Source organism: Coturnix japonica, chromosome 31, assembly GCF_054131305.1.
Source record: "Coturnix japonica strain WE chromosome 31, WE-NBRP24, whole genome shotgun sequence".
NCBI classification, from domain to species: domain Eukaryota; kingdom Metazoa; phylum Chordata; class Aves; order Galliformes; family Phasianidae; genus Coturnix; species Coturnix japonica.
In genome coordinates this window covers 5,841,000-5,855,600 of record NC_140693.1, presented here as the reverse complement: position 1 = coordinate 5,855,600, position 14,601 = coordinate 5,841,000, and positions in this window count along the sequence as shown.

Here is a 14,601-nt window from a genome sequence, read left to right as displayed (position 1 = left end):
AATTCATTTTCCAGGAAGTTCTTGCCCTTATAATGGTAACAGTGGCAAAGCTGGGGACTGAACTCTTGAGTAGTGTGCTAACTCAAATGTCTCCCTTTTCTTTATCACACTTAACATCATATATATACCCTAACATTGTATATATTAAAAAAAAAAACCAAAAACAACCCTGTGCTCTTTTCAAACAGCAAGAGAAAATGAAGAAAAAGTCAAGCTATGTGTTTTATCCCTCAACGTTCAAACACAAATCTGAAGTTTAAAAGTAGAAAATCAACCTCGTAAGAAAATAATCTGTTCTACTTAGCAAAAGTAAATTCCAAAAGAGAAGCTGGATATTTTGTGGGCAGAAAGGTAGGTAGGTAGGAGTTTTTATTTCTGTGAGAGGTCCTGGTGGCGTTCAACTTTTTTGACATTCTTGCAAATGATGTTAGCTTGTTCCACATCACTTGTTCCACCCTAACCTCAGTCCCAAAACAAAAGGGGAACTCCCTTCTGAACCTTCTTCACTTCATTTCAGATGTCCTTTCTGCTTCATCTCCAACCCACCCCCCACTCAGGAGAAAGATCTCCGTCTTACACCCTACCATCTTGCCGCATTCTGATGTTGTCATCAGCCTTCAGCTTGTTGTCATCTTTGTACCACTGGCTCTGAACCTCATCTTGTGAAATCTCACAGACAAAAGATGCACTCCCATATTCATTCACTTCCACATCTTCCAGTGCTTTAACAATCTTGATATCTCCAGCTGTGAAGCACTAGAGATATATTTGTCAGGGTATTTCCAGAACTGAGTGCAGAATCTTTTCCTTACACATATTTGCATAGAAAATAAGTAGGATTATGTTTTATTCTAAACCATCATCCATTCCTGAGTCATTTCCCTTTTCAACACAGTCAATGCATTATTGCCCTTGAACTTAAAGATAGACTTACTAGCTACAATGGAGCTCCCTGCAAACAGTTTTCATGGAAACCAGAACCTCATTTATTCTAAAAACTTTCAAGCAAAATTAAGGGTAGAAAAACAATAGAACTGACTGAATCTTTAAGGTCATTTAGTTCCAGTCCCCCTGCTATAGGCAGGGACACCTCCCTCCACACCAACTCTTCTCCTCAGGGTCAAGGCTTCTCTCAAATCATTCTCCTCTAAGCCTGTGCCTGTGCTTGGGATTGCCCTGGCCCAGGTGCAGGGCCTTGTACTTGGCCACACTCAAGTTCATGAGGCTGCCAAGGGCCCACCTCTCCAGCCTGTCCAGGTCCCTCTGGGTAGCATCCCTTCCCTCTAGCACATCAACAGCACCGCTCAGCTTGGTGTCATCTGCAAACTTGCTGAGGCTGCATTTGATTCCACTGTCCATGTTGCCTACAAAAATATTAAATAACACTAGTCCCAACTCCACCCTCCACCTGGACACTGAGCTATTGACTGCTGCTCTCTGAGTGTGACCATCCAGACAGTTCCCTATCCTGCAACTGGTCCATCCATCAAAACCATTATTCTCCAGTTTGGTGACCAGGATGTCATGCAGGACGGGATCAAATGCTCTGCACAGGTCCATGTAGATGATGTCAGTTGCTCTCCCATTATCCACTGATGCTTTTACTCCATCATGAAAGGCCACCAAGTTTGTCAGGCATGGCTTGACCTTGAGGAAGCCATATTGGTTACCACCAATCTCCTCATCTTCATTTTCCAAACTATGCCAAGGAGAACTAGACAGAACTCTACAGTGTCGTGTCACTACAAACCTGTCTGAATCATTGGCTTCTCTGCATGCTCATCACTCGTCTCTCCTTAGCTTGTGTGCCCACAATGCATGGGGAATGTCAGCCACAAATCTTACCTAGGGGACATCTTTGCTTCAAAATCCTTTGAACATCACACAATCCCTTTTAACTGTCCAGGTCTGCACTTATTTATGTCAGAATCAGACCATATTTCTGTGCTGCTATTTCCCTTTCCTTCTGAAGGGCCTGGATACAACTTGGATTAACCTCAGGAGCAGAGTTCCTGCATAAAACAGCCTGTACTGAAACAGCAACCCAACCTGGTTGCAGACTGAGAGAGAAAATGAGAGTTCACCACCTGTGAATAATGAGACTTCTCTTATTTCCCTGGGAAGTAATGCCCACTTCTTTTACTGTGACAGAGCTCCTTCCCATCCTAGAAGGGAAAATATCAAGTCAAATCTACATTAGTCCTTCCATCTCTGCACTGGGCAAAGGCAGCCTTCAGATCTATGCTTAATTCACCCAATTCCCTAGAATTAATGGAACTGTGCTTACTGGAACATATGCTGAAGCTTAAGCACAGTGCAGTGTTTTCAACATGTAGGAATGGCTATAGAACATGCATAAATTCTTGCTGACATATGACAGCTTAAAGCACTGCAGAGGACTGTTAATAAGCCCGTTTGGACATCACCTTGAATAAATGACGTTATCCCCAAGTAAGGGAAGGAACAGCTGAGCACCGGGGAGGTACACAAAGGGCCAGAGCAAATTCTCACACTGTCAGGTGCAAAGAAAACTGAGATTTCACCCTAAAACCCAGTTCACAACAAGGCTACAAAATCCTGGCTGAGAATTTCTGAATGCTCACCAGTTGTTTCCAGCTCGAAGGTCATCTTCTGGCCAGCAGCCTCGCAGATGTATTCTCCAGCATCTTTCTTCTCCAGCTGCTCCACAACCAGACGCCGTGTTTTGCCCACACATTCCAGTTTGAACCTTCTGGAGGAGGCAAGCAGTCTTCCATCCTTGTACCATTTTACTTCAGTTGGATCCTGTGCTACTTCACAGCTGAGGGAGGCACTTGCTGCCAGGGCAACACTCACCTCTTTCTGCACCTGCTCCTGGTTTATAAACACAGGTTTTGGCTCTGAGGGAAGAAAAGAAAAACAGAAGGACTGAAATGAGACCATCTTGCAGGTTTTTATGTACAGGTTGGAACAGGTTTAGGTTACCACTTGTGCCCAAACTAATAGCCTTCATAGAGAATATCAGCTCTTCTGTTGAAACAAAGTGTCAAATCTAGGCAAGAAAGAACCTAGGAACTGAAGGAACCAAGAGGGTCCTTGAACACCATCCCATGGTTGCAAGTCACTATGCAAACATATTGAACCCAAAAGAACATCTGTCCTGCAGGCAACCAAAACCTGAGTTCCTTTTGCTTAAGACCCACTGTGAAACATCAAAACACATAAACATGTGATAGTCAAACCACTGGCTGCCTTTTCATGACCCAGAACAGTACTCCTGGCTTCCTGAACAGACTCCTCATGGCCTCTACCATTGCCACAACTGTGACTGTCAAAGGCACAAAGGAAATATGCTCACCAACGCAGTCCTTTGTTCTTTGTGTGTGATTTGCAGATATCTATCTTACTTTGAGCTCTGGGAATAGTCAGCTCTACCAGGTCTCTTACTGTGAGTAGCAGACTCACCTATCCAGATGCAGCCTCCAACATAAAGGCATAGTAAAAAGGCAGTGTACTACTAGGAGAAGTTCCTGCTTCTCCTGCCATGAAAGGCTGCACGTAGAACATGCACTCCAGCCTCACTGCACATACTTATCTTAGTCAAATGTTTCTGTGAACAGGAATTACAGTTTGGGATCTCAGGCACAGGAGAGATTTGAATAATATCTTGAATATTGCTTCCACTGTACATATATCAGTAATTATTATTCTACAGACAGACTGAAACAGGTCTTTGTGCCATACTAAAACCAAATACTTTCTACAAACCCAGGCAGTCAAGTATAGGGAAAAAACCTCAGTACAGACTACTGCACCTGGATCACTGTATAATAGAAACTAGATTTTACTCTACTGTTCTCTGCTGTATTTCAGACAACACCTGTCTTACCTGTGACATGAATCTTGAAGGTGAGTTTCTGGCCAGCAGCCTCGCAGCTGTACTCCCCTGCATCTTTCTTCTCCACCTGGCTCACCACCAGCCGACGCTGTTTGCCCTCTGACTCAGCCTTGAACTTCTTGCTCGAGGTGATCAGTTTCCCCTCCTTGTACCACTTCACCTCCGTCTTCTCCTGGGTCACCTCGCAGCTCAGCGTGGCATTTTCTGTTGGTGCAGCCTTCACCTCCTTCTGCACCTTCTGCTTGTTGATAAAGGCATCCTCTGCTTCTGGAATTGAACTGGAAAACATTGGGTAAAATATACATTAGATATGAGCAACTTGTGACTGGAAGACATTAAAAGTTGCTTCTATGTTGTATTGGACCATTTCCTGGAGCAACTCTGCTTCACAGTGTTTATCACACATTATAATGCATCCTCAGCACAGTCCCTATGGTCATCCCATCCCTCTGGGTAGTCTTTACTATCAGCTCGGACTCCTAATTTTCAGATTTCTTCTAATGAAGACAATGACAGATCTTCATCTGTCTGTCTTTTTGATATTGCTCCACTCTGCACTGGAGATCAGCCAAATACAGCTCAATTATGAAGTGAAGACCTCAAAATCAGGAAACCATAGAAATTTAAGAGCAGAAAACCATCTTTTGACTCTACCCTATGGCAATGATATAGCCCTTAATATGGTGAATATTTGGCCTACATTAGATTTTGTAGCTCGGTTTTATGCATAAAGCATGGTTTTCTACTCTCAGCAACCCCTGATTCTTCAGAGAACTGGCTGAGGTCATCTCCTCTTAATACCTAACACATATAGAAGAAAGTGTTTAAAGCCCACCTTACCCTTTGTGTCAACAAATGGAGTTAGCATCAGAAAGATAGCAAGTGTAATTAGTTAGGCATACACACTTCAGTTAAGGTGATTCAGTTAATCACTTTGCTAAGTGGGATCGATTGATACATTGAATCTTTTATTGATTAATTTAATGACTGTTTTATCTGATTCTCCTTTTACCAACAACTGGTTGCTGAGAGCGTTCATGCTAGTTCCTATTTGAGGCGTGGGAGAACAGATAAACCCTAAATAAATGGGCTTCCATTTCTATTCCATGGTTTGCCCTACAAAAGGCTGTAGAAGTGCAGAATATTTCTGACGCACTTACATCATGGACTTCTCTAGTGCTAGCCAGCTTCTAACAGCAGAGCAATTTTGAATAAGCTTCCTATGCTTGTTTGGGTCCCAGGAAAGATCCCAGGGTCCTGATGCTGATACCAAGATAGAGGCTCCAAGCATGAATGCAGGACTAGCAGTTGTGAGGGGGATTGACATTGCCTTTTATTTGCAGTGGAGACATGGAAGACCACTCATTCAGATCATTCATGCAAGCATATTCAGGCATACCCAGCTCAGGTGACCGGGAAGGCTCCTGCTCCCCAGCAGTCATGGCAAACCCTTCCAGGACCTGTCCCCTATCTCCTTCCTCCCCGCTGTCACTCTGTGAAGCCTTCTGCTGCCATCCCTTTCCCTTCCTTCATGACTTTCTCCTCTGCATGCTGTCTGAATTCTGAGTGGCAGCAGCTGCCCCGGAGGGTAAGTTCAGCTCAAGTTGCTGTGCTGCTGACCGTTGCAGTACGTGCAATCCCAGGATTCACACCACAGCTCTACCACCAGCACTGCAGTCCACTGAAGGCGAGGGAGCAGGGCAGCAAGTCAATGCAAGAATGCAGTTGATACACTCTACATTTGATCTCCCTGCTTGTATTGACTGCAGAAGCATCATTCTCTCCGCCCATCTTCAACAGCCCCTGTTTTGACTGATGATTTTCAGGGAAGGTTCAAGTTGGATGTTAAGAAAAACTTCTTCTGAAGAGGAGTGGTGATGTGGTGGCACAGCTTTGCAGGGAGCTGGTGGGGTCACCATCCCTGGGAGTGTTCAATAACCATGGAGATGTGGCACTGAGGGACGTGGGCAGTGTGCATGGTGGGATGGGTTGAGGCTGGATGTGGGGATCTTTGTGGTCTTTTCCAACCACAATGATTTGATGAAGATCAGAAGGGTTGCTTATTAGCAAGACAACAAACATGGCCTAGACCAACCAGGTGATGCAAAACTTCTCACAAATGCAATGGAGCTTTGGCCCACTTCAAATAAGGATTTCATCGTGCACCACAAATACTGAGACAATGAGATGGCAGAATCAGCCCTTTTTACTCTAGTTTTCTATATGTTTCCAAGGTGTGCAGCACTTGTTTCTTTTAAGCAAGAAGGTCTAATCTGCATCCCACAATGCTCAACACTCAGCACCTAACATTCAACATGTCCTTAAAATGGGATTGTTCTGTGCTGCCAGTGGAACCCTGGGGTAGAGGAACCCTGAAAAGCTTTCTGAGTGCAATGGTAAGAGGACAAATTAAGACTCAGGAAGCCATTGCACTTTGGGAGAAGCTAGTAAGATGAGGATTTCTGTAGTGAAAGAGCCAACCACTCCAAGAGTACTCATAATCCCTCCTGACTTTCACACCACATCATTCTGCAGTGAGGGCTGGACTTGCACGTCATGTTACAGTGGTACACATGAGAAATACAGCAACGGTAGCTAGGCAAGCACTCCCCACGTATGGCAGAGGAGGAGGTATTACATTACCCTGTGCAGCCATGAGCTCATCCGGTCTGAAAGAGAACAGAAAACCTTTGGTTTCTGAGGCAAACAGTTAATAATAGCCCTCAGCTAGCAAAATTCAAGTGTAAAAGCACTACATTTCTGGGTTTTCTCCCTACACCTCTGCAATAAGACGTGGGCTGGCTTTGGCTGCTGAGGATTAACTTGGTTGATTCCAGCTGTTGCCATAGTCTTTCTGTCATTGTTCATATTTCATTTTCTCTGACAGATACCTCCCAAATCTACCCTTTCTGTAATCCACTATTTGCTGAAACTGCCAGTTTCCTGAGCCAAAAGCATGAGCTACACAACTCACGGAACAGATCCAAAGGCCCCAGAATCACATCCACGTGGTGTGGGAACAGTAAGAGCTGATGGTTTAGAGTCTACACCACAGGCAGCAGCAAAACTGTCTACTACAGGAGCAGAGATACATTGCACACCAGGGACTGAAGGAGCAGAATGCCCCAAGATGGAGAGAGCAAAGACTGCAACCTTTACAAGGGAACAGAACGCAAGCTATGCCCTGCAAGGACACCAGGTCTGTGTGAGCAGAAAGGCAGTAGACTCCCAGTACAGTTGCTCCTCCACATAGCTGATCAAATGCCAAACCTTGACCAGGATTAAGCTCCAATGTGTTCACTGCCATAAGAAAGAAGAGGAGAAAACAGATTCCCTGTCCTGATCAGCTCAGAATACAAGACAAGAACTGTAAAGTTAACAGAGAACAAGCTGACTTATGAGCAAAAACCAGCAGAGTGCAGCTACAAATAAAACAGAAGACAAACCCTCGTCATCAGCCAGCTCACTAATGGTCACTCAGAATGCAGCTGATGTGCCCATGGCTATCTGGAGTCTAAGTTAAAATTTACCAGATCTTGTGCAGAATATACTGACACCAGAGCAATCTCTACTGCAGCTGGAGTGAGAGATCTGCCTCCATGCTAAACTCTCAGACTAATGAGAAACGTACAATTAGAAAGGTATCAATGGATTCATGACTGGTCATTACATTTACAGAACATGGAACGAATGGTCGTCAACGTGCGATTCAACAAGCCAAAGGCAAGTGCAATGCCTCTGACTAAAAGTTCTTAGGACACCAACAACCAAACCTCAGTGCAGCCACAGTAGAGATCTGTAACTACTACTGTTGAAATATCAACTGGTAGAGCAGTGTTGCACATTGTACAAATCACAGTTGGACATCCATGGACAGCTGATGATAAAAGTAGTCGTAGGGGAAGAGCTGGATGAAACACTGTTAAAAACAAATAATCATTTTAGCTGCACGTTTGTAAGCATTTCTTTTCATCCTCCCCAAAACAGTTTCATGGCAGAATCAAGAGGACACATTCACACAGGCGTTTCCACAGCCAGACTATGGAATAATCAAAGAATATCAACCAAAATGTGTTTCCTACCAGTTACATGAATCTTGAAGGTGAGTTTCTGTCCAGCAGCCTCGCAGCTGTACTCCCCTGCATCTTTCTTCTCCACCTGGCTCACCACCAGCCGACGCTGTTTGCCCTCTGACTCCACCTTGAACTTCTTGCTCGAGGTGATCAGTTTCCCCTCCTTGTACCACTTCACCTCTGTCTTCTCCTGGGCCACCTCGCAGCTCAGCGTGGCATTTTGAGTCAGTACAGCCTTCACCTCTTTTTGTACCTTGTCCTTGTTTGTAAACACGTCTTCTTTCTCTGCAGGGACATCACAACAGTCACACCGTTTTCCTGTAGTCTGCTGCAGACCTTACTCCAGTTCCCCGTTTTCACTATACTTGCCCTTCACTGGGAGCATCGTGATGCCTCATTAAGACAGGAAAATGCTTTCCCCTCTATTTTGCCTTGGGAAATGATAAGCATATCATTTCATTTCATATCATATCACATCATATCACAAAGCTAAACATTTCGCAGTCTGATTGCAGATTTGGACATGAGATTTAGAACACCTGCATGCACTGCTGAACCTCCTCCCTTATCTTTTTTTCTTCTGATGTCTCTCTACATTTCCAGTACATCAGAAGGGAACGGCCCTCTAGAACAGGCTGCCCAAGGAGACTGTGGATGCTCCATCCCTGCAGGCATTCAAGGCCAGGCTGGATGTGGTTCTGGGCAGCCTGGGCTGCTGCTTGGCAACCCTGCACATAGGAGGGGGTTGGAACTGGATGAGCACTGTGGGCCTTTGCAACCCAGGTCATTTATGAGTCTGAATAGTGGCATTTTCCACCTAATTGTGTCATGCAAATTTTGTAACCAGTTCCCTTCAAACACCTCCCCTTTTCTCACTCCTTGCATGCCCGGTGTGCTCTTGCACTGTAACCCTGCAGACACCAGCTGACTACAAGAGCTGCACAAGTTACCCTCCTTGCCTATGGTTTGTTGCAGTAATTCATTCCTGGATGGAAAAGCACATGTAGAAAAGTGTTGCTATGACACTAGATGACAAAGAAAGTCCTATAGCCAAAATGTTTTGCACCAGAGAGGCTGTCAGTTGATCCTCCAAATGCAAGACACACCAAATGAAGCGTTCCTTTATCTCTGGGATTCCAAGCATTTTCTCACCTCTGACTTTCACTTGGAATGTTGCTTTGTCATCTTTTGTTTCACAGCTGTAGCTCCCTCATTTTGACCATGAGCTTGCGGTACGTCCCCTGGGAGATGATGGTTGTCCTCTGGTCCTGCTTCACCTCTGTTTGATCTTTCTTCCATACGACAGCTCCGCTTGCAGCTGACACCTCACACACCAGCTCCAGGTCTTCAGAAGGACTGACTGATATTTCTGGAGTCGTTTTGGGCTTGTTGACAAAATTAATGGCTTCATCTGAAGAAAAAAAGAGAAAGTGGTTTACATCCTGACTCAGGCTTATTCAGCACAGCATGAAGATACAGTTAGAGCTGATTGTAATGTCTCTGCTCATTACATTTGGGTGATCGAGTTTCACCTCTGGAGGTACTCACATACAAACGTGTGCTTGATTATCCTGTGTAAGGAAAGAGTAAGTTCTATGCAGACAGTTCTGATGTGATGAGCACATCAGTATTTCATGCCCTTCATTCCATCCAGACAGAACCTGCCTGAGGAGCAAGCTGATGGCTGCCAGCTACAGGCAGACCTAGCTTAGCATTGCATTTCTTAGAGCAACAACTGTTGCTTTCATTCACTGAATATACCAAGGCCAATTGCTATGCCAGGAACATTTATGGCATCAGTGAACAAATAATTCGTTAAAAATTGTAATAGACAGGAGACATCTATTCTTTTAAAACTAGGTGACCAAAGAAGAACAGTCCCTCTAGAGTCAAGCTGTGAAGAACTAATAGCACCAACCAATATCACATAGATAGATTACTTCCCTGCCCTAAGACCATCTTGCGACCATTTGGTGCTCCTAATTAAGCCCTCTTGATGGCATTTTGTCTGAGCCATGCAAAATTTTGTGATAGGAGTTACTGCTAGTGTTCCCTTAACCCAACACCAAAGTAGGAGGTATCCATTCTCAGGGAATCATGCAGGCTTCCTCTGTATTTGATGCTCAGAGACAGCCCCAGAACTTTTAAAATCTTAGCTTAGCTCTCATCCAATAATGTTCATCAAACAGTGCAACTTGTCCTTTGGGGATGCCTTTGTTCTGCATCAACCAGTTCCAACGGAGTCTTCTTGGCTTGTTTTAGATCAGTTTTTCAACAGATAAAGCCAGGGTCTTTGAATTACAAAGTGAAATTGCAGAATGCATGATTCTCAACCAAACAGAACAGGAGGTGGGATGCAGGGTGAATACCTGAACCAACACCACCTGCAAGCAATCCTTCAATATCTTAGGAATCTCTAGCCATCCCAAATCCAGTGTTGTGCTTGATCTATCATCTCTGCTGAGTTTTTAGCTAGCTGATGGTGAGCATCATGGTGGTGATGGGTGAGCAGTCGGACTAGAGGGTCTTAATCAACCTTAAGGATCCTGTGATCAGAGGAACGTGAATGTGCTGTTAAAGGTCACAAGCGCTGTACTGCAGCATGAGCATACACAGCGAAAGGCTTTCAGTAGAGCTTCAGTTCATAAATGAAAACTGGGTTATGGAAAATAGGCTCAAAATAGAAACCAGAAAACAGATCTTAACGCCAGGTTCTGTGAATGCAGCCAGCTGAATTTCACAGATATTGAATTTCAATGACAATTTCTTGTGTTATTCTACCCTCCAGCTCCACCCTGAACAGGAACATGTCAGTGACAAGCATTACTCCTCCAGGCTTGACCTGACAGTGCTTGACTTGTACTATGAGCTAATGCCAGGAAGAGCAGGAAAAGAGTTTCATCCACGTGCCTTCTCCTTCCTTAGTAAAACCAGTGTGAAACTGCAGCCACGTCAGGCTGAAGGAGACGTCTCAGATGTCCTGCCTGGATGCAGGAGGTCACGTGTCAGAGGATGTCTGGCACGTCAAGTCTCATGGCAGTGCAGTGCATGACAAACTGCAACAACACTTTCCTGTGGGCTCCTTTGGGCACGAGGCCCAGCGGGTGACACACCTCTGGCTGCAGCTCTTCAGAGCCTCCCAGCAGCCACGTGATGCCCATGGGAGAGACACAGCTGACCCGCACAGCAGATGATTTACCAGCTAGCTCTGGTTTACAGCAAGAGAAGATACAAGTGGCGATGCTGAATGGTGAAATACTGCGAGTGTGTGGCATGGGTATAAGATTGGTGAGCCTGAGGATGTTCAAAGTCAGGCTGGACAGGGCTCAGAGCACTTGGTGGAGCTGCGGTGCCCCTGTTCATTGCGGGGGGAGTCCAACTAGCTGACCCTTAAGGGTCTCTTCCCTATCTATGAGATACACGAAAGCTGATTCTGCAGTAACCAAGCTACCAACAGCAGTTGTTTGTCTTACAGCTTGCCAACACAGATTTTAAAATAACAGCATTGATTACTCATTTGATAGTCACATTACAGTGCAAAGCACATGGAAACGTCCATCACCTAATTCAATTCTGAGGGCAGACCTGCCAGTATGAAATATTATGCTAACATGACTGAGAGAAGAAAAGCAAAATTAAGACTAGCTGACAAGCCTTGGCAGGAAGTTCTGCTCTCCATCAATTTAGTCCCATTATTCAATTCTGTTTGGAGCTGTCTCCTTGCCTCTCTGGAGTTTGTTCTTTGAGAAGAAGCAATTAAGTAAGCTCTCCAGTGCCAAAGTGCATACACTACTCTAGGGCTTTGTTGTTTCTCCATGGACCAACAAGGGTGACAAGCCAGCAGAAGATGATGAAGAGCCTCATGCATACTCAGTGTGAAAAAAAAAAAGGCAGTTGTTGCTGGGAAGAAGGTGCATTTGCATTTGTGTCATCTGCAGAGGGTACTGCAGAAATGGAAAGTCTTCCACTGGAGCAAACAAAGGGCTCTCATTTATTGCAATCAAGGCCCAGCGTGTGGATCTCAGAGATCAGACCTACACCCTGCAGCAAAACAGAGACCTGCGTGGGAAAGTTCAGTTTCTCTCTACATCTGTGCAAGAAAAAGCCCACCATGGAATGACAGCTAAGTAGACATCCCTGTGAGTATTCACAGGTCTCTTCTACATTTGGGATCACTGCTACAAAAAGAGCTGTTGACATCATCTCTCGTGGCCACCCTGAGAGAAGAGCAGGAAGGCTGGGATGCTCTTTTTCCTATCTTTCCCTTGATTTCCTCTATATCTTAGGGACGAATCACAGGACAGAACACAGAAATCAAATGGCTCTACAAAGCAGATTGGCCAGTTCAAGTCAAAACAGCCACTGAAAACACCCCAGATGCTGTCTGACAACAGCTGGACTGTTGGGGAGTCAGGTGAATGCAGTCTGCTGGCCCTGGGCAGGAAGAGGACAGCCCAGACTGTCACATACCTTTCACTGAAAGCTGATAGAGCATTTTATCCCCCTCACAGATGCACTGACAACTTCCAGCATCATCCATTGAGACGTTGTGAATTTTCAGGGTGTGTTTCTTCCCCACAATGTGCAGTTCATATTTTTCACTGTCCTTGAGCTCCTTCCCATCCTTCATCCACTCCACAGTAGCACCTGTGTCTGAAAGCTCAGCCTGCAGTTTGGCTTCCTCACGCAGCCGAGCGCAGATCTTTTCTACATCTTTGCTCTTCTTGGTAAATCTCACTGCAGCACCTGTCAGGAGCAAAGGCCTCGTTATTTCAATTTATATCAGGCTAACGTGGTCAATGTTTGCTGCAACATCTCTGAAAAAGTATCACCTTCTGTTCCTGCACTCATCATTGTGTCAGTGCTGAGCAATTCAAGATATTTCATTTGGTCTTCTTGCCGGATTTACTAAGTAAAAATCAACCAAACATCTCCTTCTACTGATTAAGAATGCTCTAAACATGCTTCTGCAGAGGTTTCCACCCAATGACAAACAGCTCCTCCCATCATGAATGTTTATTTGTTCTATTTTGTCATGCAAAGCTGATTGATAGAGATATTATTGGAATGATTGCTCCCCTACTTCTAAACTATTCCAGTGCAATCAGAAAGGCTGTCTGAACCTGGAGCTGAAAGTACTGCTCTATGGTGATGCAGTGGTAAACCTGCTGACTGAATGCACTGGCCAATAGCTGTGAACTGCAGACATTCATCAGCTGGCATGAAGCAATCTGGTTCAGATACCAAGCAGCTGGGTAGATTGGCTTACCCTACACTCAGTGCTATCATGTTTAGGTCATTACCAGGACTCACGTCAGTCCATGTGATGCAATTTCAGGTATTTGGTACAGTCAGTGAATGCCTACAGCCCCAGTTCTAATCATCAGATCACAGCAACTATGCCTTGACTGTAAGAGGAAAGGAGAAGGATCAAAGCAAATACCTCTCACTCTCATCTTGCTGCTGACATCAACATTTTTGGCAACAAATTTCACTTCTGCTTCATCATCGTTCTTGGGGACGTTCTTTATGATTAGGCTGTGAGTAGTTTGGGTTCTCTTGATGATGCAGGTCTCACTTTCCTGTAAGACTTTACCACTGAGGTACCAAGTGCCGCAACACGTTGTTGTAAGGTCAATAGTAAACATGGCGTCCCCTCCAGGTACAGCTTCACCAGTTGTTAGGGGGGATTTCACAGCCAGGACTGGGTCTGAGGAAGAACAACATGTTTGTCTTAATGCTCTTTAGATGCAAGTCTGGTATCTCATTTAGAGATGGAAGATTAAATCATAAGTACATTTCTACTTCTCCCTTTGCATGAGCCCTCAGTACAAAAAAGACATAGAGATTTTGGAAAGGGTCCAGAGGAGGGACAGGAAGATGATCAGGGGGCTGGAGCACCTCCCCTATGAGGACAGGCTGAGGGAGTTGGGTTTGTTCAGCCTGGAGAAGAGAAGGTTGCGGGGTGACCTCATTGCAGCCTTTCAGTACCTGAAGGGAACTTACTCCCAGGAGGGGAGTAAACTCTTCGAAAGGGCTGATAATAGCAGGACTAGGGGAAATGGTTTTAAGTTGAAGGAGGGAAGATTTAGGTTGGATGTTAGGGGGAAGTTCTTTACTAGAAGAGTGGTTAGGTCCTGGAACAGGCTGCCCAGGGAGGTTGTGGATGCCCCGTCCTTGGAGGTGTTCAAGACCAGGTTGGACGGGGCCATGGGCAACCTGATCTGTGGGGTCTCTATGGGGATCTATGGGGTCTCTATAGGGATCTATGGGGTCTCTATGGGGATCTGTGGGGTCTATGGGGATCTATGGGGTCTCTATGGGGATCTATGGGGTCTATGGGGTCTCTATGGGGATCTATGGGGTCTCTATGGGGATCTATGGGGTCTATGGGGTCTCTATAGGGATCTATGGGGTCTATGGGGTCTCTATAGGGATCTATGGGGTCTCTATGGAGATCTATGTGGTCTTTGGGGTCTCTATGGGGATCTATGGGGTCTCTATGGGGATCTATGGGGTCTATGGGGTCTCTATAGGGATCTATGGGGTCTCTATGGAGATCTATGGGGTCTTTGGGGTCTCTATAGGGATCTATGGGGTCTCTATGGAGATCTATGGGGTCTTTGGGGTCTCTATGGGGATCTATGGGGT